The sequence below is a fragment of the Scyliorhinus canicula genome, chromosome 9, assembly GCF_902713615.1.
Source record: "Scyliorhinus canicula chromosome 9, sScyCan1.1, whole genome shotgun sequence".
Lineage (NCBI taxonomy): Eukaryota > Metazoa > Chordata > Chondrichthyes > Carcharhiniformes > Scyliorhinidae > Scyliorhinus > Scyliorhinus canicula.
The window spans coordinates 96817574-96833343 of NC_052154.1; the positions used below are offsets into that span (position 1 = coordinate 96817574).

Consider the following 15770-nt stretch of genomic DNA (forward strand, 5'->3'; position numbering starts at 1 on the left):
CTGTCAGGCTAAGCAGTAGTCAGAACCGACACAAATCTGCTGACTGTTTCATAGGACACAGAACTCTACAGCAGTCAGGCCCTTTGGCCCACGATGCTGTGCCGAACTAGTCTGAAACTAAGATCAAATCAATCTACTCCCAATCATTCTAGTGCACTCCATATGCCTATCCAATAACCGCTTGAAAGTTCCTAAAGTGTCCGACTCCGCTATCATAGCTGGGAGTGCGTTCCACACCCCAACCACTCTCTGAGTAAAGAATCTACCTCTGACATCCCTCCTATATCTTCCACCATGAACCTTATAGTTATGCCCCTTGTAACAGCTACATCCACCCGAGGAAAAAGTTGCTGAACGTACACTCTATCTATCCCTCTCATCATCTTATACACCTCAATTAAGTCACCTCTCATCCTCCTTCGCTCCAATGAGAATAGCCCTAGCTCCCTCAACCTTTCCTCATAAGACCTACCCTCCAATCCAGGCAGCATCCTGGTAAATCTCCTTTGCACCCTTTCCAATGCTTCCACATCCTTCCTATAATGAGGTGACCAGAACTGCACACAATACTCCAAATGTGGTCTAACCAAGGTCTTGTACAGTTGCAGTATAACCTCATGGATCTTAAACTCAATCCCCCTGTTAATAAATGCTCATACACTATAGGCTTTCTTCACGGCTCTATCCACTTGGGTGGCAACTTTCAGAGATCTATGGACATGAACTCCGAGATCTCTCTGCTCCTCCACATTCTTCAGAACCCTGCCGTTAACCCTGTAATCCGCATTCATATTTGTCCTATCAAAATGAATCACCTCACACTTATCAGGGTTAAATTCCATCTGCCACTTTTCAGCCCAGCTCTGCATCCTATCAATGTCTCTTTGCAGCCTACAACATCCCTCCACATTATCCACTACTACACCAATCTTGGTGTCATCAGCAAATTTACTGACCCAACTTTCAACTCCATCATCCAAGTCATTGATAAAAATCACAAATAGCAGAGGACCCAGCACTGATCCCTGTGGTACACCGCTGGAGACTGGGCTCCAGGATGAAAATTTACCATCTACCATCACCCTCTGTCTTCTATGTGATAGCCAGTTACTGATTCAATCGGCCAAATTTCCCTCTATGCCATGCCTCCTTACTTTCTGCATGAGCCGACCATGGGGCACTTTATCAAACGCCTTACTAAAATCCATGTATACGACATTAACTGCTCTACCTTCATCTATGTACTTAGTTACCTCCTCAAAGAATACAATCAAACTTGTGAGGCAAGACTTACACCTCACAAATCTGTGCTGACTGTCCCGGATTAAGCTGTATCTTTCCAAATGTTCATAAATCCTATCCCTCAGGACCCTTTCCAATAATTTACCTATGACCGAAGTGAGACTAACCGGCCTATAATTCCCAGGGTTATACCTATTCCTTTTTTGAACAAGGGAACACCATTTGCCTCTCTCCAGTCTTCTGGCACTATTCCTGTAGACAATGAGGACATAAAGATCAAAGCCAAAGGCTCTGCAATCTCATCCCTCGCCTCCCAAAGAATCCTAGGATATATTCCATCAGGCCAGGGGACTTATCTATCCTCAGGGATCTCAAAATTTATAACACATCTTCCTTCCGAATATCTACCTCCTCCAGCCTACCATCCTGTATCGCACTATCCTCCTCAACAACATGGCCCCTCTCCTTTGTGAACACTGAAGAAAAGTATTCATTTAGGGCCCCTCCTAAATCTTCAGACTCCATGCACACGTTCCCACTACTGTCCTTGACCGACCGTAACTTCACCTTGGTCATTCTTTTATTCCTCACATAAGTGTAAAAAGCCTTGATTATCCTTGATCCTACCCGCCAACGACTTCTCATGCCCCCTCATAGCTCTTCTAAGCCCTTTCTTGAGCTCCTTCCTAGCTATCTTGTACCCCTCAAGAGCCCTAACTGAACCTTGTTTTCTCATCCTTACATAAGCCCACTTCTTCGTCTTGACAATACATTCAACCTCTTTTGTAAACCATGGTCCCCTCATTCGACCATTTCCTCCCTGCCTGTCAGGGACATACATATCAAGGACACGCAGTATTTGCTCCTTGAACAAGCACCACATCTCAACTGTGCCTATCCATGACAGTTCCTGTTTCCATCTTATGCTCCCCAATTCTTGCCTAATCGCCTCGTAATTACCCTTCCCCCAGTTATAAACCTTGCCCTGCCGTATGTTCCTATCCCTCTCCATTGCAATAGTGAAAGTCACCGAATTGTGGTCACTATCTCCAAAGCGCTCTCCCACAACCAAATCTAACACTTGGCCTGGTTCATTACCCAGTATCAAATCCAATGTGGCCACATCTCTTGTCGATCTCTCCACATATTGCGTGAGGAAACCCTCCTGCACACACTGGATAAAAACAGCCCCATCCAAACTATTCAAATTATAGTGGTTCTAATCAATATTTGGAAAGTTAAAGTCACCCATGACAACTACCCTGTGACTACCGCACCTATCCAAAATCTGCATTGCGATCTTTTTTTCCTGAAAGAATCTCTCTTACTCTCTCTTCAAACAGTCTTTCCAAGAAATCTCTATCCAAGGGGACCAAGTAACCCTGTTTGTGCGAACTTTGCATAATTGGAGATAGAGAAAGTATAAATTAGTAGCAAAAAAAGGTTTCCTTTTATTTTAAGATATGTTTAACTGTTAATTGAAAAGCTATTTTCTGAAATGTTAATGTGTTTAATCCTGTGTTAACAATAAAGTTTGTTTTAATATAACAGATATCTATTGGTCAGTGGAATCATTCCTGGAGAGAAGTATCCTTTTCTCACACTTTAACAAATTAACAAAAATTGTTTGGGGGTTCTGGTCCAGTATTCTAACAAATGTTGGGGTCTGGTCTGGGATCTCTACACAGGTCAATAAGTTACCAAAGAAATGTGATGGCTAGCATGAGAATACTGCTTTCCTACACAACCAGACACTTTGGGATCACAAGGCAGATGATAGATATGTTGTACAAGGAACAAACGAGATCAAACATTGGAAGCCGTAAGAGTTGAAGTGGTTTAGGGCAAGTCACAGGAGACACAACAGGCTGAGTCCAGGTCACTAGAATTAGAAGAGGTCAAGGAAGGACCCAAGGGATTTAAAAAAGATGAAGGGAGTGACTCAGTAATCAGGTTGGCAAACATTTTCTTTTCAGGGTTAAAGAAGGACAAGGGAAGTTCCAAAGCAGGAAGTCAGGCTGTGAGGGAGCTGCCCCACTGAAGAGCCAAAGGGGAGTCAAATTGTTTCAACGACAAAGATAAGGGTTTGCAGAAACCTTATTTCCACATTTAAAGGGAGATCAATGGAGTTCCCAAATGGATAGTGAGGGAGATGCCTCACCCAGTTGAAAGTACACAGGGCAGGGCAGCAGAAGCCAGCAGCCATCTGTGAGCAGTGGTTTCCCGAAGGACATGGGGCAGATTGTGAACCAACTCAGACCCACAGTAACTACGTCGGGAAATTCCTTTAAGCAAAAGGTCCAAAGATGCGTAGGTTAGGTTGGGTTACAGGAAAGGGTGGAAGTAGGCCGAGGGTAGGATCCTCTTTCAGAAGGTTGGTACAGATTCGATGGGCCGAATGGCTTCCTTCTTCACTGTCGGGTTTCTATGGAAAACTATACTTATAACAGCTGAAAAGGAAATTCAAGTGCTGCTTGCTGATAGCCACCACAGATTTGAACACCAACAAATCATGGGGACAGCAGGATGTTTGTACAGATTGTTGGTGTCCCTCTTTAACTCTTTTAGACTTAGATTCCTGGTTGTACCAAAGGAATGATCTTGGGTGATCTGAACTGAAAACAACACAGTTTACAATGGAGTTTTTTTTTGGTTGACAAAATTCAAAATGAGGTAAAGTGACACAATTCCATGCATATGAGAATGCTCTGCTCGGCCTCTTGAAAATACAGACAGCTGCTTAAAATTCACCAGACTACTTGTGTGTTTTTTTAAGTTTGCAGGGGCGGCACGGTAGCACAGTGGTTAGCGCTGTTGCTTCACAGCACCAGGGACCTGGGTTCGATTCCCGGCAGGGGTCACTGTGCGGAGTCTGCACGTTCTTCCCGTGTCTGCGTGGGTTTCCTCCGGGTGCTCCGGTTTCCTTCCACAGTCCAAAGATTAGTCCAAAATTAGGTGGATTGGCCATAATAAATTGCCTTGCAGTGTTCAACGGTTAGGTGGGGTTGCTGGGTTACGGGGATAGGGTGGAGGTGTGGGCTTAGGTAGAGTGCTCTTTCAGGGGCCGGTGTAGACTCGATGGGTCGAATGGCCTCCTTCTGCACTGTAAATTCTTTGATCTATGATTGAACATTATTGACACTTTGGGCTCCCAAGTAGAGCCACAATGGATTTGATTTTGTTCAATGGGTTTCCTGGGTCACACACATACGGATACCACCACAAGGGACCTAGAGGTCTTACAAATTCAATAACTTATCTGCAGAAATAAAATAAGAGATTTGGAGCAGAATTTTCCATATCGGGACTGAGTCCTGAGTCAGAGGTGGGAACGGGGATGAGCTCTGTGCTGCAGAGGCCAGGGGGAATCTGCGCCATATCCACGATGATGGTCTAATTAATTATGCAGTTGGATGTTTTCCCCAAGGTCTTGCACGTTTGAGTGGGCTGGATGGCTTGCACCCCGCCAATCAGGGTGCCACATTCAAAAGGTACCCGGACATCAATTTATCTCATGGTTAAAGAAGAAGATTTTGAAGTAAGATGGTCCACTTAATAGATGTTTCACTGCCCCCATAGCTGCATGTGGTGTCCAGGAGTCTGGTCACTGGAAGTCTCCATCGTCCTTTTCAATCTCCGAGCGCTGGCCCAGGCCTTCTTGTAGGTATGTCCGACATTTGCACATCACGTTAGTCCAGGCGTGAAAACCCACTGGCAGTGCGGACGATGAGGCAGGGGGAGGAACAATCCAGCTGGACCATCGTCCACAACACCATTAATGGGACTGCAACACGGTTTCATGTAGGTCTCAGGTGTGAATGGTGACTTGTCATGGTGGGTGGGAGCACACATTCTCAAGAGTAGCTGGGTTACAGTCAAGGGAAAGAAAATGAACAGGCAGACAGTGCAGGGATCCCTCGTGGCCGTTCCCCTTCAAAACATGTATACCATTTTGGATGCTGTTGGGGGGGATGATCTACTAGGGGAAGGCCCTAGCGGCCAGGTCTCTGGCACTGAATCTGGCTCTGGGGCTCAGAAGGGAAGGGGGGGGGGGGGGGGGGGGGGGGGAAATAGAAAAGCAACAGTGATAGGAAACTGAATGGTTAGGGGGATAGGAGATTCTGTGGGCGCGAGCGAGACTCCCGGAAGGTATGTTGCCTCCCGGGTGCCAGGGCCAGGGATGTCTTGGATCGTGTCTTCAGGATCCTTAAGGGTGAGGGCGAGCAGCCAGAAGTCATGGTGCACATTCGTACCAATGACGTATGTAGGAAAAGATATGTGGACGTAATAAACGAGTTTAGGGAGTTAGGCTGGAAGTTAAAGGCGAGGACAGACAGAGTTCTCATCTCTGGTTTGTTGCCGGTGCCACGTGATAGCAAGGCTAGCAATAGGGAGAGAGTGCAGTTGAACACGTGGCTGCAGGAATGGTGTAGGAGGGAGGGCTTCAGGTATTTGGATAATTGGAGCGCATTCTGGGGAAGGTGGGACCTGTACAAGCAGGACAGGTTGCATCCGAACCAGAGGGGCACTAATATCCTGGGCGGGAGGATTTCTAGTACTCTTCGGGGGGGGGGTTTAAACTAATTTGGCAGGGGAATGGGAACCGGACTTGCAGGCCAGCAACTCAGGTAGCCGATGTTCAGGACGTCAAAACGTGTAGTGAGGCAGTGGGGAAGGTAATACTGACAAAGGAGAGTACTTGCAGGCACGGAGATGGGTTGAAGTGTGTATACTTTAATGCAAGAAGCATCAGGAATAAGGTGGGTGAACTTAAGGCATGGATCAGTACTTAGGACTACGATGTGGTGGCCATCACGAAAACTTGGATAGAAGAGGGGCAGAAATGGTTGTTGGAGGTTCCTAGTTATAGATGTTTCAATAAGATTAGGGAGGGTGGTGATAGAGGTGGGAGGGTTGCATTATTAATTAGAGATAGTACAACAGCTGCAGAATTCAGATTGAGGAGGATCTGCCTACTGAGGTAATATGGGTTGAAGTCAGAAATAGGAAAGGAGCAGTCACCTTGTTGGGAGTTTTCTATAGGCCCCTCAGTAGCAGCAGAGACGTGGCAGAACAGATTGGGAAACAGATTTTGGAAAGGTGCAGAAGTCACAGGATAGTAGTCATGGGTGACTTCAACTTCCCAAATATTGAGTGGAAACTCTTTAGATCAAATAGTTTGGATGGGGTGGTGTTTGTGCAGTGTGTCCAGGAAGCTTTTCCAACACAATATATAGATTGTCCGACCAGAGGGGAGGCCATATTGGATTTGGTACTTGGTAATGAACCAGGGCAGGTGATAGATTTGTTAGTGGGGGAGCATTTTGGAGGTAGTGACCACAATTCTGTGACTTTCACTTTAATAATGGAGAGGGATAGGTGCGTGCAACAGGGCAAGGTTTACAATTGGGGAAAGGGTAAATACGATGCTGTCAGACAAGAATTGAAGTGCATAAGTTGGGAGCATCGGCTGTCAGGGAAGCACACAATTGAAATGTGGAACTTGTTCAAGGAATAGATACTATGTGTCCCTGTCAGGCAGGGAAGAGATGGTCGAGTGAGGGAACCACGGGTGACAAGAGAGGTTGAATGCCTTGTTAAGAGGAAGAAGGATTCTGAGGAAACAAGGTTCAGACAGGGGGCTTGAGGGATACAAGATAGCCAGGAGGGAACTGAAGAAAGGGATTAGGGGAGCTAAGAGAGGGCATGAAAAATCTTTGGCGGGTAAAATCAAGGAAAACCCCAAGGCCTTTTACGCATATGTGAGAAATATGAGAATGACTAGGGCGAGGATGGGTCCGATCAAGGACAGTAGCGGGAGATTGTGTATTGAATCAGAAGAGATAGGAGACGTCTTGAACGAGTACTTTTCTTCCGTATTTACGAATGAAAGGGGCCATATTGTTAGAGAGGACAGTGTGAAACAGACTGGTAAGCTCGAGGAGATACTTGTTAGGAAGGAAGATGTGTTGGGCATTTTGAAAAACTTGAGGATAGACAAGTCCCCCGGGCCTGACGGGATATATCCAAGGATTCTATGGGAAGCGAGAGATGAAATTGCAGAGCCGTTGGCATTGATCTTTTCGTCCTCACTGTCAACAGGGGTGGTACCAGGGGATTGGAGAGTGGCGAATGTCATGCCCCTGTTCAAAAAAAGAATAGGGATAACCCTGGGAATTACAGGCCAGTTAGTCTTACTTCGGCGGCAAAGTAATGGAAAGGGAACTGAGGGATAGGATTTCTGAGAATCTGGAAAGACACTGCTTGATTAGGGATAGTCAGCACGGATTTGTGAGGAGTAGGTCTTACCTCACAAGTCTTACTGAATTCTTTGAGGAGGTGACCAAGCACATGGATGAAGGTAAAGCAGTGCATGTGGTATACATGGATTTTAGTAAGGCATTTGATAAGGTTCCCCATGGTAGGCTATTGCAGAAAGTAAGGAGGCATGGGTAGTGGGTAATTTGGCCAGTTGGATAACGAACTGGCTAACCGATAGAAGTTAGAGTGGTGGTGGATGGCAAATATTCAGCCTGGGGCCCAGTTACCAGTGGCATACCACAGGGAACAGTTCTGGGTCCTCTGCTGTTTGTGATTTTCATGATTGACTTGGATGAGGGGGTTGAAGGATGAGTCAGTAAATTTGCAGGCGATACGAAGATTGGTGGAGTTGTGGATAGTGAGGAGGGCTGTTGTCGGCTGCAAAGAGACATAGATAGGATGCAGAGCTGGGCTGAGAAGTGGCAGATGGAGTTTAACCCTGAAAAGTGTGAGATTGTCCATTTTGGAAGGACAAATATGAATGAGGAATACAGGGTTAACGGTAGGGTTCTTGGCAATGTGGAGGAGCAGAGAGATCTTGGGGTCTATGTTCGTAGATCTTAGAAAGTTGCCATTTAAGCAGATAGAGCTGTGAAGAAGGCCTATGGTGTGCTAGCATTCATTAGCAGAAGGATTGAAGTTAAGAGACGTGAGGTGATGATGCAGCTGTACAAAACCTTGGTAAGGCGACATTTGGAGTAGTGTGTGCAGTTCTGGTTGCCTCATTTTAGGAAGGATGTGGAAGCTTTGGAAAAGTGCAAAGGAGATTTACCAGGATGTTTCCTGGAATGGAGAGTAGGTCTTACGAGGAAAGGTTGAGGGTGCTAGGCCTTTTCTCATTAGAACGGAGAAGGATGAGGGACGACTTGATAGAGGTTTATAAGATGATCAGGGGAATAAATAGAGTAGACAGTGAGAGACTTTTTCCCTGGGTGGAACAAACCATTACAAGGGGACATAAATTTAAGGTGAATGGTGGAAGATATAGAGGGGATGTCAGAGGTAGGTTCTTTACCCAGAGAGTAGTGGAGGCATAGAATGCACTGCCTGTGGAAGTAGTTGAGTCGGAAACATTAGGGACCTTCAAGCGGCTATTGGATAGGTACATGGATTACAGTAGAATGATGGGGTGTAGATTAATTTGTTCTTAATCTAGGATAAAAGTTCGGCACAACATCAAACTGTTTTGGTGCTGTATTTTTCTATGTTCAATGTTCTAGATGTATGTTCTAGTGAAAGGAAATTGTAGATGAGGCTAATAAATTGCCAGCTTTCTGTTGCAAATATTTGTGTCCTTGCCTACGGCCTTTTTAAGCGAAGTTACTGACATTGGAACTGTGCAGGGGAGGATCAGCAAAGATCTAGAACATAGAACACAGAACATTACAGCGCAGTACAGGCCCTTCGGCCCACGATGTTGCGCCGTCCTGTGAAACCCCTCTAAAGTCCCTCTACACTATTCCTTATCGTCCATATGCCTATCCAATGACCATTTGAATGCGTTTAGTGTTGGCGAGTCCACTACTGTTGCAGGCAGGGCATTCCACGCCCTTACTACTCTCTGAGTAAAAAACCTACCTCTGACATCTGTCCTATATCTATCTCCCCTCAATTTAAAGCTATGTCCCCTCGTGCTGGACATCACCATCCGAGGAAAAAGGCTCTCACTGTCCACCCTATCTAATCCTCTGATCATCTTGTATGCCTCAATTAAGTCACCTCTTAACCTTCTTCTCTCTAACGAAAACAGCCTCAAGTCCTTCAGCCTTTCCTCATATGATCTTCCCTCCATACCAGGCAACATTCTTGTAAATCTCCTCTGTACCCTTTCCAATGCTTCCACATCCTTCCTATAATGTGGCGACCAGAACTGCACACAATACTCCAAATGCGGCCGCACCAGAGCTTTGTACAACTGCAACATGACCTCATGGCTCCGAAACTCAATTCCTCTACCAATAAAAGCTAACACACCGTACGCCTTCTTAACAACCCTTTCAACCTGGGTGGAAACTTTCAGGGATCTATGGACATGGACACCGAGATCTCTCTGCTCGTCCACACTACCAAGAATCTTACCATTAGCATAGTACTCTGCCTTTCTGTTATTCCTTCCAAAATGAATCACCTCACACTTTTCTGCATTAAACTCCATTTGCCACCTGTCAGCCCAGCTCTGCAGCTTATCTATGTCCCTCTGTAACTTGTAACATCCTTCTGCACTGTCCACAACTCCACCGACTTTAGTGTCATCTGCAAATTTACTCACCCATCCTTCTACACCCTCCTCCAGGTCATTTATAAAAATGACAAACAGCAACGGCCCCAAAACAGATCCTTGTGGCACATCACTAGTATCTGGACACCAGTCAGAATATTTCCCATCAACCACCACTCTTTGTCTTCTATCAGCTAGCCAATTTCAGATCCAAACTGCTTATTCACCCTGAATCCCATGCCTCTGTATTTTCTGCAATAGCCTACCGTGGGGAACCTTATCAACCTACTGAAATCCATATACACCACATCAACTGCTAGTCAACAGCCATCTTGAGACAGAGAACTCCATTGATCTTTTGAAAAGATTTCCTGGCAGTCAGGAAGGCTTATCGGATGGAGTGATATACATAGCTTTGTCAGGAAATAAACAAAGGAGTTGGGGCACGGATAATTGTGCAGAAGTGATTTGTTCCGTGTGAAGTAACTAGCATGCGGGAGTGCATGGTGAAGTTGAACTGAAGAATAGCTCGCAGGCATGCCCAGCTCCCTGACAAACAATGTCACATGATGTGGTTAAATAGAATAAAACATTTTTAAATTAGCAAGGTACTGATACACACTCTGTCGGGGAACTGACTTTTAGACACTGAAGATGGTAATGGTCAGAATGAGTAAAATTGAAGTAAAAAGACTTTTTTGCATTGGGATATTGGAAGCCCAAAGGAAAAAAATACTTAAGAATTAGACACATGATGAAGGGAGAACTGGAGAATCTTTTACCTCTGTATATAATATGCTAACAGCCTAAATATGAATCTCTGCAAAAGAATAATAATTAGGGAAATGAGTTTTTATGTTTTAAAAATGATGAAGGGATTTCATCGTGGTGGCCTCCAGGTGGGGAATGTCAATCCAAGTCAACCGTGATCATGTTATTTAAATAGTGTTTGTGTGTTATCTACGATGTATAATCAAGTAATGAGGGAAGCAGCTTGTATTTTAGAAATAACTATGTTAGGTAAATAATAGTTAAGGCATGCCAATAAGGATGTTTCCTTCTCAAAAAGGAGGAGCTGTAAGAAATTATATATTTTTTAAACTTGTATTGAACGTTAATGGAATTAGTTGGCACAACATTAATTTTCTCTCCCTATGACGGTGGCGATGATGAGCATGTTTTTTGGTGAGGTGGAGGATAGGAGGTGTTGGCGATGCACGGGGGGGAAATCATGTCCATATGTTCTGGGCATGTCCAAGAACAGATTTTTAATTGGTAATGGGTTGAAGGATCATCAAGAATGGACAGGATGGTGGAGTTGAGGTCAGGGTGGGATCAGCCATGATCACATTGAAGGCATGATATGGTTTTAGGCTCGGGAGGTTAAATTACCTATTCCCGCTCCTCAGTCATGTGTTCTAGGGAGGAGATGCTCTGGCTGATTTTGCAATCCAGCTCTTGGTCTGTAACATTGTTGGTAGCAGATGAGGGACATATCAGCCATGATGGAATGGTGGAGCAGACTCGATGGGCCGAATGGACTAATTCTGCTCCTACATCTTATGAACTTATGAGGGGGTTCTGGCAGGGTTTCGCGGATGTGATGTCAGAGGTTCTGGGGTGAGGATAGTCCCGAGTCCGGAAGTGTCGGAAGGCCCGGGAGTGCAGGGGTGGAGGAAGGCCGATGTCTTGGCCTTCGCCTTCCTGGTGGCCCGGAGGCAGGTTTTATTATGTTGGCGGAACTCGGTGCCGCTGAAGGCAGGGTGTGGGTGAGTGACCTAGCAGAATTCCTGCGGGGAGAGAAGATCAAGTTTGTTCTACAGAGTGTGCAGAGGGGTTCACCTGGAGGTGGAAACTGTTCATTGGTTTCTTCAAGGAGGATTGCGGGGTCAGTGAGGGGGGGGGGGGGGGGGGGGGGAGCTTTTGGGTGGTAGGGGGTCAGTGTCAGAGGAGTTATTGGGCGGGTTGTTGTGATGGTCCTTTGTTGCTTTTTGGTTGTCCTTTTGATATTTTGTATATTTATATTTTGTTGAAAAGCCAATAATAGGTAGGCTTTTGGCACCCCACATACCCACATTTATCTAGCAAATAAGGTAAATTAAAACGTGACCTCAAACCAAAGTGACGGACAGGTGGGGGAGGTGACCACCACGACACCTGAGGTACCTGTTTGACATTCATTGGTCAGAAGGGTCTGAATGTTTGATTGACATTGGTAAATAAACGTTATTTCTCGTAGCTGGTAGCTTACCCCGTGTTCAGGGACAGTGATGGGGGGCGGGGGGGGGGGGGGGGGGGGGTAGGGGAATGCAGTCCTCAGAGATGGGGGGGGGCATTCCTCATCAGACTTCCCCATGTTGTTTAAAATAAAGATGGGGGTAGCCCTGGGAAAGAATGACCTAACACTTTGACCAGAGTGCAGAACACTGCCATAACATCCTACTGAGTATAACACACACTGTGCCAACCATCCGTCGCCCTCAGGAATTGGCGACCCTCTCATAGATCGCATACGGTAGCATTGTGGATAGCACAATCGCTTCACAGCTCCAGGGTCCCAGGTTCGATTCCGGCTTGGGTCACTGTCTGTGCGGAGTCTGCACATCCTCCCCGTGTGTGCGTGGGCTTCCTCCGGGTGCTCCGGTTTCCTCCCACAGTCACAAAGATGTGCAGGTTAGGTGGATTGGCCATGATAAATTGCCCTTAGTGTCCAAAATTGCCCTTAGTGTTGGGTTGGGTTATGGGGATAAGGTGGAGGTGTTGACCTTGGGTAGGGTGCTCTTTGCAAGAGCCGGTGGAGACTCGATGGGCCGAATGGCCTCCTTCTGCACTGTAAATTCTATGATAATCTATGATACCATTCCTGCCTATTTAGCTCATGCACTGTATCCAAACTGCTGCGTCTTAATAAACAACCTTAAAATGACTGAAAAACTGCTCACCTTAGGTACAGCACGGTTGAGCAATTATGCAACTGATAAGTTGAAGCAAGGCTGATCATGGTAAAGTTATGGAGGTACAGACTTGAGGGCCATGATTCTCTGTCATGCCGGCGCCCGGGGGTTTCCCGACGGCGTGGGCCTGCCCCACAATGGGAAACCCCATTGACCGGCCGGCGTAATGGAGAATCCCGCCAGCCGGTCGGGGCAGAAATGTGGCGTGGCGGGGCGGAGAATCCAGCCCCAGGTCTTTTTAATGGGTAGGTGATGGTGCCAGAACCTCAGTTCAGTGGGGGGTGAAAACAAAATCGGACATTAGGTTGTGACTAGCGTGGCCAAGCCTCAGACAATGGTCAGGGAGAGAGATGGCATTGGTGGCGAGAGAACAGTCAGGGTTAAAGACAATGGCTTCAGTCTTTCCCATATTTAAGTGGAGGAAATTCCTGCTTTTCCAACACTGGGATTCAGCCAAGCAGGGCGGGAAACAAGGGACATTGGCAGGACCCTTAGGTGTGGTGGTCAGAGATAAGGACATAGTTAGTGCTCCAGCACACAAGTGAAGGACAGGGTGAGGCCAAGGATAGATCTTGGGTAACTCTGAAGAATAACATGGTGGTGGTGGCAGGCAAGGCCTGGGAGAAGGGTTAAGCCCTGGCCCTAGGTTTTCTGGGAAATATGGCCAAATTACAAGAGACATTGTAGCCTGATAGAAATATGACGTAGGATAACTCCCCCATCCTATCCCTGTAACTCCACCTAACCTGCCCATCTTTGCACACGAAGAGGCAATTGATCATGGCCAATCCACCAAACATGCACATTTTTGGGCTGTGGGATGAAACCGGTACACCCGGAGGAAACCCACACAGACACGGGGAAAACGTGTAAATGCCAAACAGACAGCCACCCAAGTCCAGTGATTGCATGTATACTAATGTCACACGGGTGTGTCGGGATGCTGTTAATGTTATGAAAGATGCAAAGGGGAGGAGTGGTACAGGTTTTTATTATGATGACACTCAAGATGTATACACAAACAGGACTCTATATGTCCCTGTGGGGCGGCTTATACGAATTACGTGCAATTCCGAAATACCTGGGCCCTATATCAGTTGGGAACCCAGGATCATGGGAGTTACAGGTGATACGGAAGGCTGGGGCGCAGGACCTTTGCCCCCAGGCAGGATGACATTGTTTTTAAAATGACCGATCGGGGAACGCTGCATGCCATCAATGGCCCAATTCACCCAATTGTGAACTAGTAAGTTATGGAGGACCGTCTGGTAATTCACTGTATGGATCCCTGCCAGGCACCTAACCGTACTGACAATCATGACATGATATGTGATAGATTAACAGTTTGTATCGGGGAAGTGAGGTAGGCATCCAGTCAGCGTAGGAGTCCGAGAATCGGGTGGGATATTGTAGGAAGCAAGGACTCCACAGGGTATGGGTGGGGACCAGGCCAAAGCCTACCATCATCACTGTGACACCGGCGAGCTCTGGCTCGATTACAACCATGAGTCCAAGGACAGCCCTAAAGCCTGAATGTGATGAGCATATCACTAGCCACACTGTGGGACACGGGTTAGTTCTGACCCTCACTGATGAATCAGTGACGATGATGAATTAGATACGTATCATCATATCAGGATATGGACATGTAAGAGTTATGATTGATGTCGCCAATCTACACTTACCAGTCTATTGTTGTAGCCTTGGAGAGGGGGATTTTGGACGGGAGTTGATGGAAAATATGTAAGCGGCAACAGAGAGACATGGTGGAACTGAACGCCCTTGACATTGTGGAGATAAGTGAAGGGATTGAGGTTATGAAAGAGCAATTGATTTTTGAAAGTTGCGTAATTACTGTGTTTGGGTCTTTGTTAGGTAGAACAGGCCTTGGCCGATTTCCAGTCTGCTCTCCGTGTACACGTAACAAGCTTGATTAAATAAGCCAACTTTATCCAGGTTGTTGTATGTGTTCCCCTCTGTACTGAGTTGAGCCACAGGGAATAACCCCACGTGGAAACTGACTCAATACACAGGTCTTGAAACCGCTTCTACAAGGAACAACAGTTTATACTGCATGAGAAGAGAGCTCTGATTGGTTGACATGGGGCTGGTTTAGCACAGTGGGCTTGTAGTGCAGAACAATGCCAGCAGCGCGGGTTCAATTCCCGTACCGGCCTCGCCGAACAGGCGGCAGAATGTAGCGACTTGGGGCTTTTCACAGTAACTTAATCGAAGTCTACTTGTGACTATAAGCGATTATTATATTATTAAGAGGATTCTGATTGGCAGAAACACTGCCATAGAGAATGCACCATTAACCCCAAGGGCAAGTATTGAGTACAGTGGAGTTGGAAGGGATTGACGGGAATGATGAGGATATCTTGTTGGTGATCAAGGCTGTGGAAAGATAGAAGCTGTAGATGGTGGCAAGGTCAAGGGAGTTCCTGTAATTATGGATCAGATAGATTGGATGGAGGGAGATATTTTGGAATAGTGAAATCAGGGAAGAGGGGGAATAGAGATGGAGATTGAAATTACCAAGTGGGTGAAGATGTCTTGGTGGGGTGGGATGAAATCAGGAGTCTAGAGAATGCAGAGGTAGGGAGAGAGGAGAAGGGGAAACAAGGGAAGACAGTGAATCATAGAATCCCTACAGTGCAGAAGGAGGCCATTCGGCCCATTGAGAATGCACCAACCCTCTGAAAGAGCACCCTACCTAGGCCCACTCTCTGCCCTATCCCCATAACCCAAACTGCACATCTTTGGACACTAGCGGATAATTTAGCCTGGCCAATCCACCTAACCCGCACATTTTTGGACTGTGGGAGGAAACCAGAGCAACTGGAGGAAACCCTCGCAGACATTGGGAGAATGTGCAGACTCCGCACAGACAGTGACCCAAGCTGGGAATCGAACCCTGATCCCTGGCGCTGTGAGGCAGCAGTGCTAACCACAGTGCCACCGTGCCGTGCCTCCCAGCCTATTCCATCACACTCTATCAGCAAACTCAATGCCTGCGGCTTATGACTTTCTTG

General features: G+C 46.5%; 1 protein-coding gene across 1 annotated transcript in view; it reads right to left on the bottom strand.

The window, feature by feature from the left end:
- LOC119971561 (lysosomal acid phosphatase-like) overlaps positions 1–15770 on the bottom strand; it is a 153603-nt gene that overhangs the window by 43661 nt on the left and 94172 nt on the right. The gene's annotated exons all lie outside the window — the stretch shown is intronic.